This window comes from Vicia villosa, unplaced genomic scaffold, assembly GCF_029867415.1.
Source record: "Vicia villosa cultivar HV-30 ecotype Madison, WI unplaced genomic scaffold, Vvil1.0 ctg.004363F_1_1, whole genome shotgun sequence".
In the NCBI taxonomy this organism is placed as follows: Eukaryota; Viridiplantae; Streptophyta; class Magnoliopsida; order Fabales; family Fabaceae; genus Vicia; species Vicia villosa.
Window position 1 is genome coordinate 148,657 of NW_026706422.1, and position 22,879 is coordinate 171,535.

The following is a 22,879-nucleotide window of genomic DNA, read 5'->3' on the forward strand; positions in this document are numbered from 1 at the left end:
TTAAGACTTTCCTCATTTATTAAACAATAGTTTTGATGTTCTTATTTTTTTCAGAAACATTTCTATGAACTTATGAAGTAAAATGCAGAATTATAAATGAAAAATGTAAAGAACACAAGGATATATTTGGGTTCCCTTATCGAAACAAGGGTAGTCAAATCCTCTCGCACTCGTTAGAGATTCCAGTATGTTAGAAAGTGTTACAACATCATATCAAACTCTGTTAATTTTCTAACACAAACAAGAATGCACACCACCTTCTAATTTGATAATACAAAGAGTAAGAACCGTACTTTCTCTAAAACACACATGTTTCCACAAACTTGGTAAACAAGCAACAATACAAAGCTACAAATAATTGAGTATGAATTTGAGTAGAGAAGAATTTTGATAAATAAAAAAATTCCAACTACTGTCTTCCATTTCAATATAACAATTTAAAATTATTAACTCTAAGTGGTCAATAGGTGATCTAATGAAGGATCTAAAGGAGAAGAGTTTTAATTTTGATAGAAGCGAAAAGGAAATGGAAATTTGTACTTTGATTGAGGGAGATATTGATTTCTAACAAAGAGAATCAAGAGAGATTTGATAGTCGAAAATTATTTTGATAGAAGAGAAAGTGAATCAAGAGAGATTTGATAGTCGAAAATTATAGGAGTTAGTAGTCGATCCCCACATATGGAATCAATGTTCTATGTTAAAAATTGGGTTCGGATGAGAGAGGATTTGAATACCTGTGTGAAGTGACACACTTTCTCTTTAAATATGAGAACTAATTGACAACTAAATGCATGTGAAACGTGGCTTGAGGTCATCCTTTATATCAATTTAGATGGTTAGCATGTCATTCACATGAAGAATTGTATCTTCAATGAAAAGATATGATTTACGTGCTACACATTTATCTTTAGAATTTTACCGACAATCCCGAACACTCCCGAACACTTAGAATGAAATAAAATATTAATAGAATCAAGTGTCATTTTATCTAGATCTTTTATTCTCTTTGGTTTGAGGTTTGTAAGAAAAAATTTATATAATAAAAATGTTTTAAATAAGATTGGGAAAAATAACTTTTAAATAATTTATAGGCAAAATACCCTTTTTCGTCCCTTAACTTTACCTCGGGGTCCATTTTGGTCCCTTAATTTTTAAAATGTTCAAATAGACCCCTTATCTTTTAAAAATGTGGCACGTTAGTCCTTTCCGTCAATGTGATTGAAACGGACGTTAGACTGTGCATATGTGGCGTCTGACGAGGCTATGTTTTACACGCATGGCAGGATGACGTGGCATATGTTGTCACCAAGTTTCTGAAAATTCTAAAAATTATTCCAAAACATTGTCTTCACCAAGGTTTGTTTTACACCCATGGCAGGATGACGTGGCATATGTTGTCACCAAGTTTCTGAAAATTCTAAAAATTATTCCAAAACATTGTCTTCACCAAGGTTTGAACACAAGACACTTTAGTAATGGTACCAATGGGTGTACCACTAGTCTATGCTCATTTTCTTCGCTTTCTTTTCTTTCTGCAGCTATTTATTAACTACTGCATTAGTTGATTTCATTTGCTTCTCCATTAATAATAGTAATAATAATAATAATAATAATAATAATAATAATAATAATAATAGGCTCACAGTGTAAAACATTTCTAGTTTTCACACATCATTTTCTCTATATGGGTCGGGGACATCAGCTTCGCGAGCACACCCGTAATGCAGTTTAGTGAACTGGTTGTTGGTGTTGTTATTATTGGGGACATGGTATTTGTCAGTCGTATTTGTTGAAGCCCAAAATAAAAATGTGTATGCTACTATGATGTAGTATGTCGGTAAACCAAGGGTCTATGAGTTCTACATCGCAATACAAGTTCTGTTCAATTTACGGGCTCTTCTCAACGTTTGAACCAGTCTTGTAGTTATTCCTTCTGTTGATGTCTGTTAGGAAGCAAAATGCTAACCCTAACAAGACTAACAAAACTAAGAGAAACAAGTAAATAAACTAAGGAAATAGAGAATAAAATATAACATTGATTTTCATTGATTGATTTTCACTCTCTCATTAAGAGTACATATATAGGGATGACAATAGTGGATACTAACATAAAGGCCCAAAGGTTAAAAGAGCCCAATAACACTTAACATAAAAGATTTGTTCTAACTTAATTAAATCATAATTCTACTCTCTATCACTACTTACCCCTTCAAGAACAACCTTGTCCTCAAGGTTGTAGACAAGTAACACCAATTGCCAAATGGAATTTTCAACACCTTGCTCTACAGGCACGTGAACTATACTAATATCACCATATTGATCTCCCTCAGCATGCGACAAATTCAACTCAATTGCCAGTGGCTTTAAAGTTCCATTCTTTTGCAAGAATAAAATTGTCCTACTGGAATATGTCTTTGGAGAGGTGGAGTTTGTCCTCCTTAAGTATGGCATGAGTGAATTATTGTGATCTAATATGAACAATTTCCTTTCTCTAATTTCCTCATCCACAGTGAGCCCGTCGAGAGTAATTTCAATGTGTTCTTTGGTTATTTTACTAGATTGATCGCTGCAGAGTTTATGATCTAGCTTGCTTTGTGGTGGGAACTCTTGGAGACTAGAGATCATGACAGGGTTTATACCAGCCAACATCTCCCTAGCAAATTCTTCATCTGTTATCCACGTAGATTTATCCTCTGCAATCACTTGAGGCATGGAAAAATTTAGGAACTTTTCGCCATCAGTTCTGAAAATTTCATTAAGCATCTTCCCATGGATGTTATCCCTAAAATCCTTAAGTAAATGCTCAGGCTCATCCATCCTATTTTCATATAATTTGAGTACATTTTCAAAGCTGTCAAACTCATTCGGTGTGCTATCAAATAGAGATTCCAGTTCAGGTTTCAGTACGTGAACTAGGGATTTCAATGCGTAAGCAAGAAAATTAGACATCAAATGACTGAATCTTTCATCCCTTTGAATGTAGATATTTAAGCTCAACTCAGGATCCAGCCTACTCTCATAATTCAAATTTGATATCGCAGGCTTTCTACACGTTCTTCCCTTACGAGGATAAAGGTATTCAGCAGACCCTCCGAGAATAGGACAAGCATGTTCTGAACCCTTATCAAAATTTCCCAAATCATTGTATAATGCAGAATTATAAACTTTATCACAGTAGCAGTTCTTCTTATACAACAATTCAGAAAGTCTGATCGAGGCAGATTTTGCATACATATCAATCAAACAACTCGCCATCCCCTCAAACTGTATACCACGGTGAATCAAACATGCATGAGTCTGCCTTCCAATTGAAGCTGCAGAAAAAAGAACACTGGCGGTAACAAAATCAATCAAAAACTGTTGCTTCTGCATCTCACCAACAAGCATAAGTGCCTCCTCATTGAAACCTTTCGAAGTAGACAAACTTTTTAGAACAAACGCATGCACCTGCTCATCCAGTTTAATTGGTTGTATCTGCGAAATAATAGTATAAATAGAGAGAAAAGTTTCACCATCGGATAAACCGTCCTCCTCCGACTCCAAGGCTTGAACAAACACATCAATTGCTTCAAGGTTCAAGTATGTTAGAGTGGTAATATTTCCTAACTCCTTAGGAATCTTCCCTGGCAAACGATTAACAAGTAGCGAGATTGAAGTTAGTTCAATCAAACCCCATTCCTTTGGAATCGTACTATTTAGGTAGTTAAGAGCAAAATCAACTACTTTGAGGTATGGAAGCTTAACCAATTGAGGCGGAAGCGTGCCGGGAAGGTTGTATCCCTTGAATTCCATCCTTACTACGTGACAAAAGGTGTCATTTTGAGAAGAGCAATCACAAGCAATACTGCTTTGGGATCCATCAGGTGGCTTTTTAGTTAAACCAAGCATTTGAATTTGACACGAATCACCATCAAATTTCCAATAGGTTGATCCCATTGTACTAGTGATTTCTTCAAGAGAATCAACTTTAATCTGACTAGCTGGATTCCACAAGTTGGGTTTCCTTTCCAATCCTTGTCCTGCAAACAGCAGAAGAGAAACCCCTGTTCTCTTTGTATTTTCCATTGTTGAAGGGAATAATGACTCAAGTGGGCCTGGATCGTAAGGGATGAAGTTGAATAGTAGGGCATCTCCTATAGCGGGGGTAACACCGTCGAGGATTTGAAAGGGATTGGAGCAACAACGAGTGAGCTGAGAAATGCGGCGAATTGCGATACCAGAAAAGAAATTGTTGGAATCATCCTCTATATTCATGAAAACCCTAGAAACAATATCTTTCAATTGATTTATGACAGATGAGGATAAATCGAAAATGATGTTACCTTCAAACTCAGATTTCCCAATATCAACATTGTCGACTAGCAGCTCTGAATCGAAGTTGGATGGGGTTAATATTGGAACGAGGGTTTGAGTTGCAATCAGATCCGAAATTGGTTGCGGTTGCATTTCGCTTTGAATAAACGCAAGTTTCTTTGAGTGAAATAGAGTAGCGGTCGTCAAAACTCTCATAGGTGATGAATCTGGTGGTTTTGGTGGAACAGTGAAGGGTGCATCTTGAGAGGGTGCAAGGTTGTGGGTAGGTACACAAATATGAAGTTTTGAATTCGTTGAGGTTAGCAGTGACCAACTGTCTGAAAGATCCCCTGTAGAAATCTGCTTTGTGGATGAGAGTGGAGGTTTGGGTGGTCCTGGGTCATATGGTTTGGTGTTAGGGATCACGGCATCTACCGTAGTGCTGGACCATATTGCATCTGTCGGAAACAACAATAACTCGTCGTCAACATCATAAGAGTTAAAATGGGTTGGCTCTGATGGCGGTGGCGAAGTGAAACATTGCTTCAACTCTGAATCGGACTCCACAGCTGGGTCTTCCTCTTCTTCTGGGTTCTCCTCAACAGAAATATTGGTCGAATAAAAGGACTGTGTTGATTCATACGGTGGTTCCTCTTCTTCATCATCTAACGGTAAAATGGGTCTCCACTCCGGCTTGAAACGCCATAATAGTGTTGTTGTAAATGTATCCCAATTATATCTCGGATGAACACGACACCACCATATCCACCATGTGAAAGCAGAACCTCTCAATGCTCCAACAGCTTTTAAAACCTTCAATGATTTGGGTGTTTCATGCTCCTTGAAAAATTTCTCCAAACATAAAATCCACCAATATGCATCTTCTTCCCCATCAAACAATAATATTGTCATGACTTTAAGCGGAAGTGAGATCGAAAATGAAAGCACCAAATGTTAGGAAGCAAAATGCTAACCCTAACAAGACTAACAAAACTAAGAGAAACAAGTAAATAAACTAAGGAAATAGAGAATAAAATATAACTTTGATTTTCATTGATTGATTTTCACTCTCTCATTAAGAGTACATATATAGGGATGACAATAGTGGATACTAACATAAAGGCCCAAAGGTTAAAAGAGCCCAATAACACTTAACATAAAAGATTTGTTCTAACTTAATTAAATCATAATTCTACTCTCTATCAATGTCCTTCTCGACGGATTCAAGCTTTGTAAGTCCCTTTCTCGTTCATCATCATTTTCATTGCTTTTGATTTTCACCAATATCTCTTTTCTACTTTTATGTGCTGTCTCCAGAATTGGTAATATTCAATTGCAACATATATTGTAATGAAATTTTGATTAATATGTTAATGTATGGTTGTGCTATTTACATTTAAATTCTATGTCATAACATAGGCTTTCTTTGGACAGAGAGGTTACTAAGAGTGCAGGTTCTCGTTATGGCGTGCTCCTAATTGTAATGGCTTTCTAATGTTAGTACTTTCCAACTGTTACTTACGTTGTTGTAGCTTCTTTGTATCTTAGCTGCTCTCTAATGGCAATAACCAATAGATAATATTAAAGTGCATTGCATTTTATGTAACTTTTGCTTTCAAACGTGATTGGCTTGATTTTTTTTAAGGCCTTGAGAAACCATTTAAGGTTGGAGATAATTGTTGATTATTATACTTGACTTTTTGCTCATTCCAGTACTGGCTTTTGGTAAAAACAAACAAATTGAGGCCACATAAGCTGGGATACAGTAACATATATATTTATCTCTCTGTGATCGCAACGTGATCTCTATTGAGGCCACATAAGCTGCAATTCTCAGCAATATCATGGATTGCAAAACAGCTGTAATCTCGATTGAAAACCAATCTTGCAAGGGGTGATATGTAAGTAAAAAGTCGTTGATAAACTTTCATTCTCTCACACTGAATCACAAACCAATTCTCACATTGAGAAAAAATTCCACACAAAAACACTCATTCATTCACGACCTCATAACCAAGACCTCCACGACTCCACCTGCAACAAACTTCGATGTACGCCCTCTGTGTGCAACAGGATTGTGTATGCGAGATGCAGCGAACCTGAAAAAGAGACGAATGTATCGTGAATCAAAGATTTAGCGTGCCAAGTTGTTGTGTCTTAATCTAACAACTAAGACATATATACATCTTATTGTTGTATCCAATCCAATTCCCTCACATCTATTCATTCTACCCATTCTTGAGACAGCACATAAAAGGAGAAATATTGGTGAAAATCAAAAGCATTGAAATGAGGATGAACCAGAAAGGGACTTGCAGAGTTAAATCTGTCAAAGAAGGACATCAACAGACATAATGACAACAAGATTGGCTCAAACATTGAGAAGAGCCTGTGGCTTGAACAGAACTCAAACGTGGTGATTCAAAACTCATATCAAAGGATTCAAATTACCTATTATGTGCTTGAGATTTTTGACTTGAATGATATACCTTAATTAGGTTGTTAAGATTATTACGATATGTGAGCATGCATTCTCACTCAAACGTACGGCAGCCATCACGCCGTGGCTTAAGTTAATTACTTTTACAATTAAGTGCTTCCCCCTTTCCTTTTGTTAGTAAGACTGGTTGGTAATAATAACAACACCAACAACCAGTTAACTAAACTGCTTCGCGAGCACACCCGATATGTGATGCTGTTTGTGTTGTTGAGTGCGAACTAGTATTCTGCATATCATCGGTTCTATTTGTCAGCATTTTATTAGTGAACTCTTGAATCACTTATATGCATTGGCTTTTAGCACGAGGAGTCTTCAAATTCATTAGTTAGTTATTGTAGTTTTTTCCCGTTAGAATTAAAAGTTCAATTTTCGGTGAATAACTTCATTAAGGATGGAACATCTATTATTTATTATATATGGTTTGTCCACTCTTTCATAACAATGTCCAAGCTTATTCGATGAATAAAAGTTGTTGGTTGCATTTGCAAGCTTAATAAAAAATTAAATAAAAAAATAAAGTGGCTAACCAATAAAACTCTACAAATTTATTTCATCTTCACATTACATAGGATTCCATACTAGAAAAAAAACAACAAACCAAACTCTCCCGAGGCTGCCAGGCTAGTGCTAAATAGATAGGTAATAGATATTGATAATAAGGATACCGTAGTGACACATATCCGCATTTCGCAGACAAAAACTCCCTCCTATGCAAAACCAATTCGAATTATGCCATTATAACTCGACCTACACTCTTTGTTCTTTTTCACCTCTTTTCATTCTAGCGCAATCACATTAAGCCCGTTATCCGTACACATTCATAGTAAGGAAACCGGTTAGCGACTATGATCCTTTTCATTAGCACAGGGTTCTGGTTACAAAAGTGGCACACCCCTTTTTATAACCCATCGCAATTGTGGGGGATCGGACCGTAATCCGCCCTACCGAGTCCAATACCAGAGACCAATGGACCAACTAACAATGGGCGTTACTTTTTTTTTTAGAATCAACAACCGTTGGGCTAAATGACCGGGTGAGGGTCATCTAACTTAGAAGGTGTATTCCTTTTTTTTTTCAATTTAATTGAACATTCATTCGTTATTTTTCAGGATCATTCACTTATATTCATCGGCCTCCAAACGTAGACGTGCTTAAGATGGTGCCGACTGCTAGTATAAACTACTTAAGAGGCTACTTCAAAACTTAGAACTCGAGGTCTCGGCATAATGGTTATTCAAATCGGACACACATACTTAGGGAATTTAGGGTGTTAGGAGGGTACCGATATTATCAAAACTTTCCTAAGTCTACTTAACATAGCTTAGACGGCAATGGTGATATGGGCAAGTCTTCTTCTTCTTCTTGGATGGTTGGCATGATAGATAATCTAGACGTCTTGGTTTGAAAGTTTTGACGGCGAATATAAGATTGTGTTGTCGATACCCTTTTGGACTCTATAGCCCTCTTATTTGCAAGCTTAGCCTCCAATACTCTTTTGTTCTTCATTAAATTCTTCATTGCCATATTCAAGAGTATAATTTCGTTACTTTTGTATCTTATATTTTCACCATTGTTTTTGTAATCATTGCTTTTCGTTGGTTGTGATATTGATGACAATGTTGCTTTTGATGGATCTTCTTCGGCAGTAGACATGATGGAGAATTTAGGTGAGACGGGCAAGTCGTCTTCTTCTTCTTCTTGGATGGTAGGCATGATGGATAATCTAGACGGCGAGGTTTGAAATTTTTGACGACGAAGATAACATTGTGTTATCGATACACGTTTGGACTCTATAACCCTCTTCTTTGCAAGCTTAGCCTCCAACACCATTTTGTTCTTCATTAAATTCTTCATTGCCATATTCAAGAGTATAATGTCGTTACTTGTGTATCTTATATTTTCACCCTTGTTTTTGTAATCATGGTTTTTCTTTGGTTTTGAATTTGATGACAATGTTACTTTGGATGGATCTTCTTCGGCGGTAGACATGACGGAGAATTTAGGTGAGACGGGCAAGTCGCCGTCTTCTTCTTCTTGGATGGTAGGCATGATGGATAATCTAGATGGAAAGGTTTGAAATTTTTGACGACGAAGATAACATTGTGTTGTCGATACACGTTTGGACTCTATAACCCTCTTATTTGCAAGCTTAGCCTCCAACACTCTTTTGTTCTTCATTAAGTTCTTCATTGCCGTATTCAAGAGTATAATATCGTTACTTGTGTATCTTATATTTTCACTGTTGTTTTTGTAATCATGATTTTTCTTTGGTTTTGATATTGATGCGGATGGATTCATGTTACTCTATACAAATAGTAAGTAGATGATTTAGGCTTTTTCTTGTGATATTTTATATGAAATTGAGGTTGATGAATGAATTATAATTTTGTGGTTATCCATTAAATAGGTAGAATAGTTACATAAAAGCTATAATTTTTATAAGGAAAGTTTGTTCGAAAAAAATTGTTGCACTCTTTTTATAGGAATAATTTGTTACACTTTTAAAAATTATTTTATTATTTAGTCTTTTAGTAACGCTCCTTATTAAAATTGTTATTGAATTTCTAATATTTAATCTAGATTGAAGAGATAGATAAAGGTGGCTACTACTTTATAGGAGTAGTTTGTTAGACTTTGAAAATTAAGATTATAATAATTTGTTTTTTTAATTAAAATACTTGAGTTAATATTAATAGCTCTAGTGTGTTTCATTTTTTTTTAAAATAAGTATATAGAATTTGTTTGTTTCAAATTTTTATAAATAATTTGTATGGTGTTGTATATTTTTATTTTTAAAAAGTTTATAAATAATTATTAAATATAAATTTAAATTATTATTTTAAATTTTTCAATATTTTCTATAATTTTTTATTTGGAGATTACAATTTAAAAAAATTAATCAAATTTGTAAAATTTTTAAAATAGGTTTTCATAAAAAAGTTAATATTGAGTTACAATATTTATAAGCAAAGTAAGATTTTGAACATGTTTTAATCGTCAAAATTAATCTTTTCACTTATAAAAATTAAATTTTAATTTTTTTTAATATTTTATAAAATGCTTTCATAAAATAATTTTAGAATACAAAAGTTAGTTATTTTAAAGTTAAAAGAAACCGATATATACTTTTATTATTATTTTAATGATTTTTAAAGATAATATTCTTTTAAAGAAAATGTTAATCATATCAAATTTTATGAATTTTCTTTTAATATTTAAAAAAGGAATGATTTATATAAAAGGTAAATTTTATTTTGGAAGGTAAAATGAATTTATCTATCATTAATTAATAAATTAAATGATAATATTGTAGATCCATTATAACAAGAGAACTATGTAGAATGATTAGTTGGTATTGGGCATTCTTTCAAAGATGGAGAGTGAATTATAGGAGGTGATTTCAATACTATTAAAAACAGTAAGGAGAAGAAAGGGAGGTTGTAACACCCCATAAAATTCTTTATTTAATTTAATTAATTTTTATTAAATATTAGAAGTAAGTGGAATTATTTGGGAATAGGGATGAAATAAGGCTAATGGGCCAGTGTTGTAAGTAGCAGTTGGGGGTGTAACAGTTGCAAAGCCCTTTTTCTAAAATAAAGTATATTTTCATAAAAATAGAAAAGAGGAGTATTTTTGTGAAAAAAAGAACCAAAAGGGAGCAGAGGAGATTGAACGTGAAATTGGGAGAAGAGCAAGTGCGAAGAGGAAGAGAATTCAAGAATTCGACATCGAGGTAAGGGGGGATTCTTCTCATTAACCTCTATTATGGGATGTATGAATGATTCGATGGAATTTGTATGTTAGGATTTCGAATCGGATTATATGTCGGTTTGGGGTTTTGGGGTTTATAGAACTTTGATTCAATTAGGTTGTGAATGATGATTGGTGATGAACAATGATGTTAAACCTGATTAGAAGTATGTGTAAACGTGCATTTTATGTCGTATGTGTGGTTATTCTGCTGAAATTCGTACTGGTATGATTTGAGAGTATTTGGGAGGCATAGAATACTGTTTTTCTGCAGGTTGGGATTTCTGAAGTCACCGGTTCGCGCCGCGTGCACAGGGTGGCGCCGCGAACAGGTGGACTGAATGGCAAGATGTTTTGATACGCACAGGTCGCGCCGCGTACCTGTGTTGGCGCCGCGAAGGCGTAACTTTTCCTCGCGTCGCGCCGCGTGTGGATGTTGGCGCCGCGAAGGCGTAATTTTTCCTCGTTTCGCGCCGCGTGTGGATGTTGGCGCCGCGTGCTGTGCTGTTTGAGATTTTTGTTAAAGTTTAACGGTGTATAACTTTTTAACTGTTAGTCTGTTTGATGTACCGTTTCGAACATAATGAGACTAATTCGGTGAGACATGCAATAAAATAGTGTTTGAGTTGTGACTCGAATTTAATTTAAACACTTGATTTAATTGGTTGTGGTGGTTTATATTGTTATTGCATTGGTTGATGATTATGATTGTTCAGTTGTTTGGTGTTGATGATTAGCATGCGGTATGTGATGCATGCATTTCATAATCATGTTGTGGGATGTATCCCTTATGGTGGTGGGACAGCGGTAGCTAATTCCCATTGTGTGGAATTGGTGAGAGAAGTAGCCGAATCTTTATGGTGGTGGATCGGTGAGATGGGTTATCCCATGTTTGGTACCACATGCATTTAGTTGCATTGCATTAGGTTGTTGTGTATAATTGTAACATGAATGGAAGTTGTCCAATGTTATGATTTGTGTGTATTTTGGTATGAATGTTGCTATATTATCTGAATATAATTGATTTGGGTGAACAACGTATGGATGAAGTTGTATTGTTTATATACCTATAACATTTGTTAATGCGAATGAAACTCACCCTTACTGTTGTTATTTTTCAGATTGAGGAGTAGCTGGTGTACTTGGTGAGGATTAGCTCGTCAAGTAGTTCGTTAGAGTCGGTTGGGTCAGTGTCATGCTCTGGTCGTGTAACACCGGGAACGTTATTTTAGGATTGGCTGATAAACTTCTGTTTTGTTTTTTTGGTTTATGGTTGAATTATGAGTCTTCGACTCCAGATGTTTGATTATTCAGTTGTTAAGAATATTCCGCTGTGTTAACATGCTACCTGAATAATTTTTGGTTTATCGTTCCTTTATGGCATGACATGAATATTGTTTATTTTGTTGGCGTTGTAATACTCTTCTTCATGTTTTACTCTGATTTTAATGTTAATTCCCGCGGGGTTTAGAAGGGTGTTACAGAGGTCAGTGGTTGTTAAACATAATGAAGTGGATTTGTTTGCGGAATTCATTAACAAAAGTGAATTGGTGGATATTTCGTGCAAAGGGAACCGATTTTCTTGATTCAGTGGAGATGGGAAGTCGGTGCGTAGAATTGATCGATTCCTCCTATCGGATAATGTGATTAATAGATTTGGGAGTTATGGACAGTTGATTGGAGATATGGACATTTCGGATCATTGTTCGGTTTGAATTATGACGGATAACATTAATTGGGGTCCTAAACCATTCAAATTTTAAAAACGAATGGTTAACTTTCAACAGCTTTCTTCCTTTTGTGGAGAAAGAGTGGCATACTTTAAAAGTAAACGGAAGAGGTGATTTTGTCCTAAAAGAAAATTTTAGGCTTTTAAAGGACAAGCTTAGGTCGTGGAATAAGGAAGTTTTTAGGTTGTTTGACTTGGAGGTGAAAGAGGGAGTTTTGGATATAAATTTGGCCGATGAGAGATTGGAGGTGGATTCCGATACTTTGCTAATTGGGAATCTTGAAAAGAGGAAGGAAGTGTCTAGTCGTATTTGGAGGAATTTGAGAATTAAAGAAAACATGATCTTACAAAAATCGAGATTGAGATGGATAAAAAAGTTCGTTCTTTAAAGTTAAAGAAACCGATATGTACTTCTGTTTTTTTTAATGATTTTTAAAGATAATATTCTTTTAAAGATAATGTTAATATCTCAAATTTTATGAATTTTCTTTTAATATATAAAAAAGGAATGATTGATGTAAAGGGACAAATTTATTTTAGAAGTTAAAATAAATTTTATCTATCATTAATTAATAAATTAAATGATAATATTGTAATTCAATTATAGTAAGAAGAGAACTATGTAGAATGATTTATTGGTGTTGAAGGATTCTTTCAAAGATGGAGAGTGAATCATGAAAGGAGATTTCAATGCTATTAAAAATATTAAGGAGAGGAAAGGGAGGTCAGTGGTTGTTAATCATAATGAAGTGGATTTGTTTGCGGAATTCATTAACAAAAGCGAATTGGTGGATATTCCGTGCAAAGGGAAAAGATTTTCTTGGTTCAGTGGAGATGGGAAGTCGATGCGTAGTATCGATCTATTCCTCTTATCAGATAATGTGGTTAATATATGGGGAGTTATTGGATAGTTGATTGGATATATGGAAATTTCGGATCATTGTCCGTTTTGGATTGTGACGGATAACATTAATTAGGGTCCTAAACCATTCAAATTTAACAACGAATGGTTCACTTTCGACAGCTTTCTTCCTTTTGTGGAAAAGGAGTGGCATAATTTAAAAGTAAACAGAAGAGGTGATTTTGTGGTTTAAGAAAATTTTAGGCTTTTAAAGGACAAGCTTAGGTCGTGGAATAAGGAAGTTTTCGGGTTGTTTGACTTGGAGGTGGAAGAGGGAGTTTCGGATTTAAATTTGGCCGATGAGAGATTGGAGGTGGATTCCGATACTTTGCTAATTGGGAATCTTGAAAAGAGGAAGGAAGTGTCTAGTGTAACATCCTATTTTTATTATATTTTAATTAATTAGGATTACTTGATAATTGGTATTGTGTGTGTTTATTTAATTATTGTTTGAGTAATAATTATTTGATTTTGTGGTAATATGTTATTTACCTAAGTAATAAATGGTAGAATTTTATTTGGAATTAGCTAAATGGGCCTAGTTGAGTGAGAAAGAGTATTAGGTGGGTTAAGCCCAAATGAGATAATGAGAGTTAGAAGATAATGTTATGAGTTAACCTAAATTAGATAGAAAGATAGAAAGAAAAGTAGAGAAGAGAAAAGAGGCAAAAGAGTAGAAGAGAAGAGGATTGTAGATTCTTGAAGTTAGGAGGAGAAATTCAAGAGGTAAGGGTTTGAATACAAGTTCTTATAGATTATATGATTGAGTAATGTGTTTTGTTGTGATTTTCTCTTCATCTTTGCAATTTCATGGAAACATATAAAAGTTAGGGTTTATGAACAAATACATGAATTTGGTGATTTGAAATGTGCTTAGTTGATGTTTGATGATGTTTTGATGTTATAAGACCCATAATATGTGTTGTATTTGTGTGTATATCATGTATTCTGTAGTTGTTCGTAATGTGTGATGTTTTCCAACTTGATTGGGTTAAGTTTGGGGATTTTTGAATGAGTTTCGTATGCTGTTTTCTGTGTTTTGGGATTTTCTGAAATCGCCAGTTCGCGCCGCGAACTAATGTTCGAGTCGCGAACCTCTTGGCAGAAACTTGGGAAAAACTGAATCTGCTCAGTTCGCGCCGCAACTCCTTGTGCGCGCCGCAAACTGCTTCGCAGAAAGTCAGGGATTTTTGAACTCGCTCAGTTGGCGCCGCGACCCCTGTTGGCGCCGCGAACCCTGTTTTACAGAACTTTTTCCAAACTTTGAAAGGCCGTAACTTTTGATCCGTAGCTCCGTTTTATGCGCCGTTCGAAGCGTTAGAAAGCTATCGTGATATTCTATATGATAGTATAAGATTTAATTGAACTTGATTGATTAATTGTGACTTTATTATATGGAATGTCATGTAATTGTCTTATGTGTGTTATGTTTGTATGTGATGTATAACAATTGTTGGAATACTTTGTGTAGATGTATTCATGATGTATGTGATTGAGTATATGATGGTTATTATGCCTTGTTGAATTTTTTAATTGTGTTGTGAATGTTGTGTACAATTGGCGGATAATTCATAGAGTTGGATTATGGTGATATGCGGTAAGTTAAGATTGATGAGATAATCTTAATTGCATAAATTGTTGGTATTTGTATATACATTCATAGCATGGTCGGCTTTATGGTGGAAGCGGTGAAACTTGGGTTCACATGGTAAGAGACGTTGATCCTTGAATGGAAATAGGCGTAGAAGACGTGGTCCTTAATTGGAGATAGGCGTATTCGCGTTGATCTTGTCCGGATCGGAAGCGTGGCTTGGATTCTAAACATTGAATCGGAAAGCGGTGAAACATTGGATTCACATTGGGTACCACATGCATTGAGTCACATTTGTTGCATCTCGAGTCACATTGTGTGTTATGTGATTGTCTTGTATACATGTGATTTGTTTTGGAGTGATGATTGGTATATGATATGTGAATTGCTTAATTGAGAAGTGTGATGAATAGTGAAATGTATGCTTGTTTATGTTTTACATTTCCCATTTTTATGTTTTCTATAAGAAGTTGAATTCTCACCCTTCTGTTTGAATGTTATCCTTCGTTGATAACGTGCAGGTTCCGACGAGTAGTAGCTTGTCCGAGGATTTAGCCGAGGAGCTCCTGAGTTTGTTATTGGATTAGGTAGCGAGTCATATGCTCTGATCATGTAACACTTGGGGGGATTTTATTTAGACTTATGCTTATGTTTGGATATTGCTATTCTCTATGTTTTGTTGGATATCCGGATGTATTTGTTTGAGATCTCAGATATGTTGTTTAAGGCTATGTAGCCAAGATTGTGAATTTAAATGTTAATTTGAATTTGGGAGATGAATATAGTATGGGATATATTCATTGAAATTTTAATAGCAATTCAATTGTTTTCCGCAAGCGTTTATGCATAACGTATGAAAGTATGAGATTTACATTGTGTTACAAATATGATCTTTGCATATTAAGAGTATTGGATGTTTTATTTTAGGTTTTCATTGTGATGAAAATAACATGTGACGCCCTTTTTCCTTTATGCATGATTACTTTGTGTGATTGAATGATATATTTGGGGTTAGAAAAGGGGTGTTACATTAGTGGTATCAGAGCATGGTCGACCAGTTGGTCAGAGTCGTTAATGTTTTTATTTCCGTTGTATTAGATTTGTGTATCTGACACGATCAATACTGTTTTGTTTGTTTTGGGTTGCTGGTTGTCGTAGGACGATGGTTGCTGGAAGGAATGATGATGCCATTGCTGAAGCATTGAGGATGTTGGCTGGATCTCTTGGTCAAATTCCTCAAGCTAATGCTGGAAATCGGAATGGTGATGATGATGAGTATCGTGCTTTGGGGAAGTTCCAGAGGAACAATCCTCCTACATTTGAGGGTGAGCATGAACCGGATAAAGCTCAAGCTTGGTTGAAGGCGATTGAGAAGATTTTTCGGGTCATGAATTGCACCGATGCTCAGAGAGTGCAGTTTGGTACTCACATGCTGGAAAAGGAAGCTGAAGATTGGTGGGGCAATATGGCTCAGAGATTTGATGAGGAGGGTACTCAAGTTACTTGGGATCTTTTCCGCGATGCATTTTTGGAAAACTATTTTCCAGAAGATTGCCGTGGAAAGAAAGAAGTGGAATTCCTTGAGTTGAAGCAAGGAAATGGTACTGTTGCTGTATATGATGCTAGATTTCAAGAGCTGATCAAGTATTGTCCTCACTACAATACTATGAATGCAGAGAGATTTAAGTGTTTGAAGTTTGTGAATGGTTTGAGACATGATATTAAGAAGGCGATTGGTTACCAACAAATTACTCGTTTTACGGAGTTGGTTAACAAGAGTCGTATATATGATGAGGATAGTAGGGAGAGTGTTTCTCACTACAAGACTATGAATGAGAAGAAAGGTCAATTTCGTGGGAAACCGTATGATGATAAGAAGAAACAATTTGGTTTTGGCAAGAAGTCAAGTGGGGGAGGAACTTCTACTCCACTTAAGTGCTTCAAGTGTGGTAGTGAAGGTCATCGTGCTGTTGATTGTGGTAAGGATTCTGTGACATGCTTTAAGTGTGGCAAGATTGGTCACAAGGCAAACAAGTGTGGAGTTGGTTCGAGTGTGACTTGTTACAATTGTGGTGAGCAAGGTCACATTAGCACCAAATGTGATAAGCCAAAGAAGGAACAAGCGAAAGGGAAAGTGTTTGCATTGTCTGGAACGGAGGCTTCTACCGATGATAGGCTAATCCAAGGTACGTGCTTCATTAATGGTACACCTTTGATTGCTATTATTGATACCGGTGCGACACATTCTTTCATTTCTTTGGATTGTGCTAAGAGATTGAATCTTGTGTTATCTGATATGCGTAGAAGTATGGTTATTGATACACCTGCTATGGGTTCTGTGTCTACTTCTTTTGTGTGCTTGAATTGTCCTTTGAGTATTTTTGGTAGGGATTTTGGGATTGATTTGGTTTGTCTTCCGTTAGAGCAACTTGATGTGATTTTGGGTATGAATTGGTTAGAATTTAATCGTGTGTATATCAACTGTTTTGACAAGACGGTTATCTTTCCTGAGATTAGTGTTAAGGAAGATTTGTTTTTGTCTGCGAAGCAAGTTGGTGAATATGTTCAAGATGGGGCTGAGTTGTTTATGTTATTGGCAACCTTAGATGTGCATGAGAGGAGAACCATTGATGAATTGCCAATAGTTTGTGATTTTGCGGAGGTATTTCCTGAAGATGTAAGTGATTTACCGCCGGAACGTGAAGTTGAGTTCTCGATTGATTTAGTTCCTGGAACTAGTCCTGTATCGATGGCTCCATATAGGATGTCTGCTTCTGAGTTGAAAGAGTTGAAGAGCCAACTTGAGGATTTGTTGGAGAAGAAGTTTATTCGTCCTAGTGTATCACTGTGGGGTGCACCTGTTTTGTTGGTTAAGAAGAAGGAAGGTTCTATGAGACTTTGTGTTGATTATAGGCAATTGAACAAAGTAACGATTAAGAACAAGTATCCACTTCCAAGGATTGACGATTTGATGGATCAGTTGGTTGGAGCTTGTGTGTTTAGCAAGATTGATTTGAGGTCTGGGTATCATCAGATTCGTGTGAAGGCGGAGGATATTCAGAAGACTGCTTTTAGGACAAGGTATGGTCATTATGAGTATTCTGTTATGCCGTTTGGTGTGACTAATGCACCTGGTGTATTCATGGAGTATATGAATAGGATTTATCATGATTACCTGGATAAGTTTGTGGTTGTGTTCATTGATGATATTTTGATCTATTCCAAGAGTGAAGATGATCATGCTGAGCATTTGAGAATTGTGTTATCAGTGTTAAAGGAGAAGAAGTTGTTTGCTAAGCTTTCTAAGTGCGAATTTTGGTTAAAGGAAGTGAGTTTTCTTGGCCATGTGATCTCTAGTGGAGGTATTTCTGTTGACCCGTCGAAGATTGAGGCTATATCTCAATGGGAAGCTCCTAAGTCTGTTTCTGAGATTAGAAGTTTTCTTGGTTTGGCTGGTTATTATAGGAAGTTCATTGAGGGATTTTCTAAGTTAGCTTTGCCGTTGACGTTGTTGACTAGGAAAGGACAAGCTTTCATTTAGACTTCGCAATGTGAATCGAATTTTCAAGAGCTTAAGAGAAGGTTGACTTCTGCTCCTATTTTGATTTTGCCAGATCCGTTTGAACCGTTTGTGGTGTATTGTGACGCTTCATTATTGGGTTTGGGAGGTGTTTTGATGCAAAAAGGGCAAGTGGTAGCTTATGCTTCAAGGCAACTTAAAGTTCATGAGAGGAATAATCTGACACATGATTTAGAGTTGGCCGCCGTTGTGTTTGTGTTGAAACTTTGGAGGCATTATTTGTTTGGATCAAGATTTGACGTTTTCAGTGATCACAAGAGTTTAAAGTATTTGTTTGATCAGAGAGAGTTGAATATGAGGCAACGAAGATGGTTGGAATTCTTGAAGGATTATGATTTTAGTTTGAACTACCATCCTGGAAAAGCGAATGTTGTAGCCGATGCATTGAGTAGGAAATCATTACATATGTCTATGTTGATGATTCGAGAATTGGAATTGTTGGAGCAATTTAGGGATTTGAGTTTGGTTTGTGAAGCGACGACTACGTGTGTTAAGCTCGGTATATTAAAGCTTACGAGTGGTATTTTGGATGAGATTAGAGAAGGTCAGAAATCGGATTTAAAATTGTTGACATTATTACATTGATTAACCAAGATAAAGGTGGTGATTTTCGGATTGACGAGAATGGCATTGTGAGATGTCGTGATCGAGTTTGTATTCCGGATGTTATGGATTTGAGAAAGAAAATTCTTGAGGAAGGGCATAGAAGTGGTTTGAGTATTCATCCCGGTGCTACTAAAATGTATCAAGACTTGAGGAAAATATTTTGGTGGCAAGGTATGAAGAAGGATATAGCGGAGTTTGTTTATTTGTGTTTGACTTGTCAAAAGTCGAAGATTGAACATCAAAAGCCGTCTGGTTTGATGCAACCGTTATCTATTCCCGAGTGGAAGTGGGATAGTATCTCTATGGATTTTGTTTCGGGTTTACCAAGGACATCGAGTAATTGCGAGGCAATTTGGGTCGTTGTGGATAGATTGACGAAATGTGCTCATTTTATTCCGATGAGGATGGACTATTCGATGGAAAGACTTGCTAAGTTATACATTGAGAAGATTGTGTGCTTACATGGTATTCCTTCAAGTATCGTTTCGGATAGAGATCCAAGGTTCACTTCTAGATTTTGGAAGGGTTTGCAAAGTGCTTTGGGTACGAAGTTGCGTTTGAGTTCGGCGTATCATCCGCAAACTGATGGTCAATCGGAGAGGACTATTCAGTCGCTTGAAGATCTTTTGAGGTCTTGTGTTTTGGAACAAGGAGCAAATTGGGATAGTTTCTTACCTTTGGTTGAGTTTACGTATAACAACAGTTTCCATTCGAGTATTGGAATGGCACCTTTTGAGGCTCTTTATGGTAGAAGGTGTAGAACTCCTTTGTGTTGGTATGAATCGGGAGAGAGTGCTGTGGTTGGACCCGAGTTAATTCAAGAGACTACGAATAAGATTAAAATGATTCAAGAGAAGATGAAGACTTCTCAAAGTCGTCAGAAGAGTTATCATGATAAGAGGAGGAAGGCTCTTGAGTTTGATAAGGATGATCATGTGTTCCTTCGAGTTACGCCAATAACGAGTGTTGGTAGAGCATTGAAGTCGCGTAAGTTGACGCCGCGTTTCATTGGTCCTTATCAGATTTCGGAGAGAGTAGGTGAAGTGGCATATCGGATTGCATTGCCACCGTCTCTTTCTAATCTTCACGATGTGTTCCATGTGTCTCAATTGAGGAGGTACATTCCGGATCCATCGCATGTTGTTCAATTAGATGATGTTCAAGTGAGGGATAATTTGACGGTCGATACATCACCTATGCGAATTGAAGATCGAGAAGTGAAGAAGCTTCGTGGTAAAGAGATTGCTTTGGTGAAAGTGATATGGGGTGGAGTCGCCAATGGTAATATCACTTGGGAACTCGAGGATAAGATGAAGGAATCGTATCTAGAGTTGTTTGTTTGAGGTAATTTTCGAGGCCGAAAATCTTTTAAGTGGGGGAGAGTTGTAACATCCTATTTTTATTATATTTTAATTAATTAGGATTACTTGATAATTGATATTGTTTGTGTGTTTATTTAATTATTGTTTGAGTAATAATTATTTGATTTTGTGGTAATATGTTATTTACCTAAGTAATAAATGGTAGAATTTTATTTGGAATTAGCTAAATGGGCCTAGTTGAGTGAGAAAGAGTATTAGGTGGGTTAAGCCCAAATGAGATAATGAGAGTTAGAAGATAATGTTATGAGTTAACCTAAATTAGATAGAAAGATAGAAAGAAAAGTAGAGAAGAGAAAAGAGGCAAAAGAGTAGAAGAGAAGAGGATTGTAGATTCTTGAAGTTAGGAGGAGAAATTCAAGAGGTAAGGGTTTGAATACAAGTTCTTATAGATTATATGATTGGGTAATGTGTTTTGTTGTGATTTTATCTTCATCTTTGCAATTTCATGGAAACATAGAAAAGTTAGGGTTTATGAACAAATACATGAATTTGGTGATTTGAAATGTGCTTAGTTGATGTTTGATGATGTTATGATGTTATAAGACCCATAATATGTGTTGTATTTGTGTGTATATCATGTATTCTGTAGTTGTTCGTAATGTGTGATGTTTTCCAACTTGATTGGGTTAAGTTTGGGGATTTTTGAATGAGTTTCGTATGCTGTTTTCTGTGTTTTGGGATTTTCTGAAATCGCCAGTTCGCGCCGCGAACTAATGTTCGAGCCGCGAACCTCTTGGCAGAAACTTGGGAAATACTGAATCTGCTCAGTTCGCGCCGCGACCCCTTGTGCGCGCCGCGAACTGCTTGGCAGAAAGTCAGGGATTTTTGAACTCGCTCAGTTCGCGCCGCGACCCCTGTTGGCGCCGCGAACCCTGTTTTCAGAACTTTTTCCAAACTTTGAAAGGCCATAACTTTTGATCCGTAGCTCCGTTTTATGCGCCGTTCGAAGCTTTAGAAAGCTATCGTGATATTCTATATGATAGTATAAGATTTAATTTAACTTGATTGATTAATTGTGACGTTATTATATGGAATGTCATGTAATTGTCTTATGTGTGTTATGTTTGTATGTGATGTATAACAATTGTTGGAATACTTTGTGTAGATGTATTCATGATGTATGTGATTGAGTATATGATGGTTATTATGCCTTGTTGAATTTGTTAATTGTGTTGTGAATGTTGTGTACAATTGGCAGATAATTCATAGAGTTAGATTATGGTGATATGCGGTAAGTTAAGATTGATGAGATAATCTTAATTGCATAAATTGTTGGTATTTGTACATACATTCATAGCATGGTCGGCTTTATGGTGGAAGCGGTGAAACTGGGGTTCACATGGTAAGAGACGTTGATCCTTGAATGGAAATAGGCGTAGAAGACGTGATCCTTAATTGGAGATAGGCGTATTGGCTTTGATCTTGTCCGGATCGGAAGCGTGGCTTGGATTCTAAACATTGAATCGGAAAGCGGTGAAACATTGGATTCACATTGGGTACCACATGCATTGAGTCACATTTGTTGCATCTCGAGTCACATTGTGTGTTATGTGATTGTCTTGTATACATGTGATTTGTTTTGGAGTGATGATTGGTATATGATATGTGAATTGCTTAATTGAGAAGTGTGATGAATAGTGAAATGTATGCTTGTTTATGTTTTACATTTCCCATTTTTATGTTTTCTATAAGAAGTTGAATTCTCACCCTTCTGTTTGAATGTTATCCTTCGTTGATAACGTGCAGGTTCCGACGAGTAGTAGCTTGTCCGAGGATTTAGCCGAGGAGCTCCTGAGTTTGTTATTGGATTAGGTAGCGAGTCATATGCTCTGATCATGTAACACTTGGGGGGATTTTATTTAGACTTATGCTTATGTTTGGATATTGCTATTCTCTATGTTTTGTTGGATATCCGGATGTATTTGTTTGAGATCTCGGATATGTTGTTTAAGGCTATGTAGCCAAGATTGTGGATTTAAAAGTTAATTTGAATTTGGTAGATGAATATAGTATGGGATATATTCATTGAAATTTTAATAGCAATTCAATTGTTTTACGCAAGCGTTTATGCATAACGTATGAAAGTATGAGATTTACATTGTGTTACAAATATGATATTTGCATATTAAGAGTATTGGATGTTTTATTTTAGGTTTTCATTGTGATGAAAATAATATGTGACGCCCTTTTTCCTTTATGCATGATTACTCTGTGTGATTGAATGATATATTTGGGGTTAGAAAAGGGGCGTTACATCTAGTCGTATTTGGAGGAATTTGAGAATTAAAGAAAACATGATCTTACAAAAATCGAGATTGAGATGGATTAAAAAAGGAGATGCTAATACAGGTTTCTTCCATAAGGTGATGAAAGATAAAATAAGAATTAATCACTTAGGTTCTATTCTTTAGGAGGGAAATTTGTTTGACTCGGTGGAGGAGGTGAGAGACGCGGTTTACAATCATTTTGGGAATAAATTTGTAGAAGTGGATGCGGAGAGGCCTTTATTGGATGGTATTGTGTTTAAAAGTATTAGTGAGG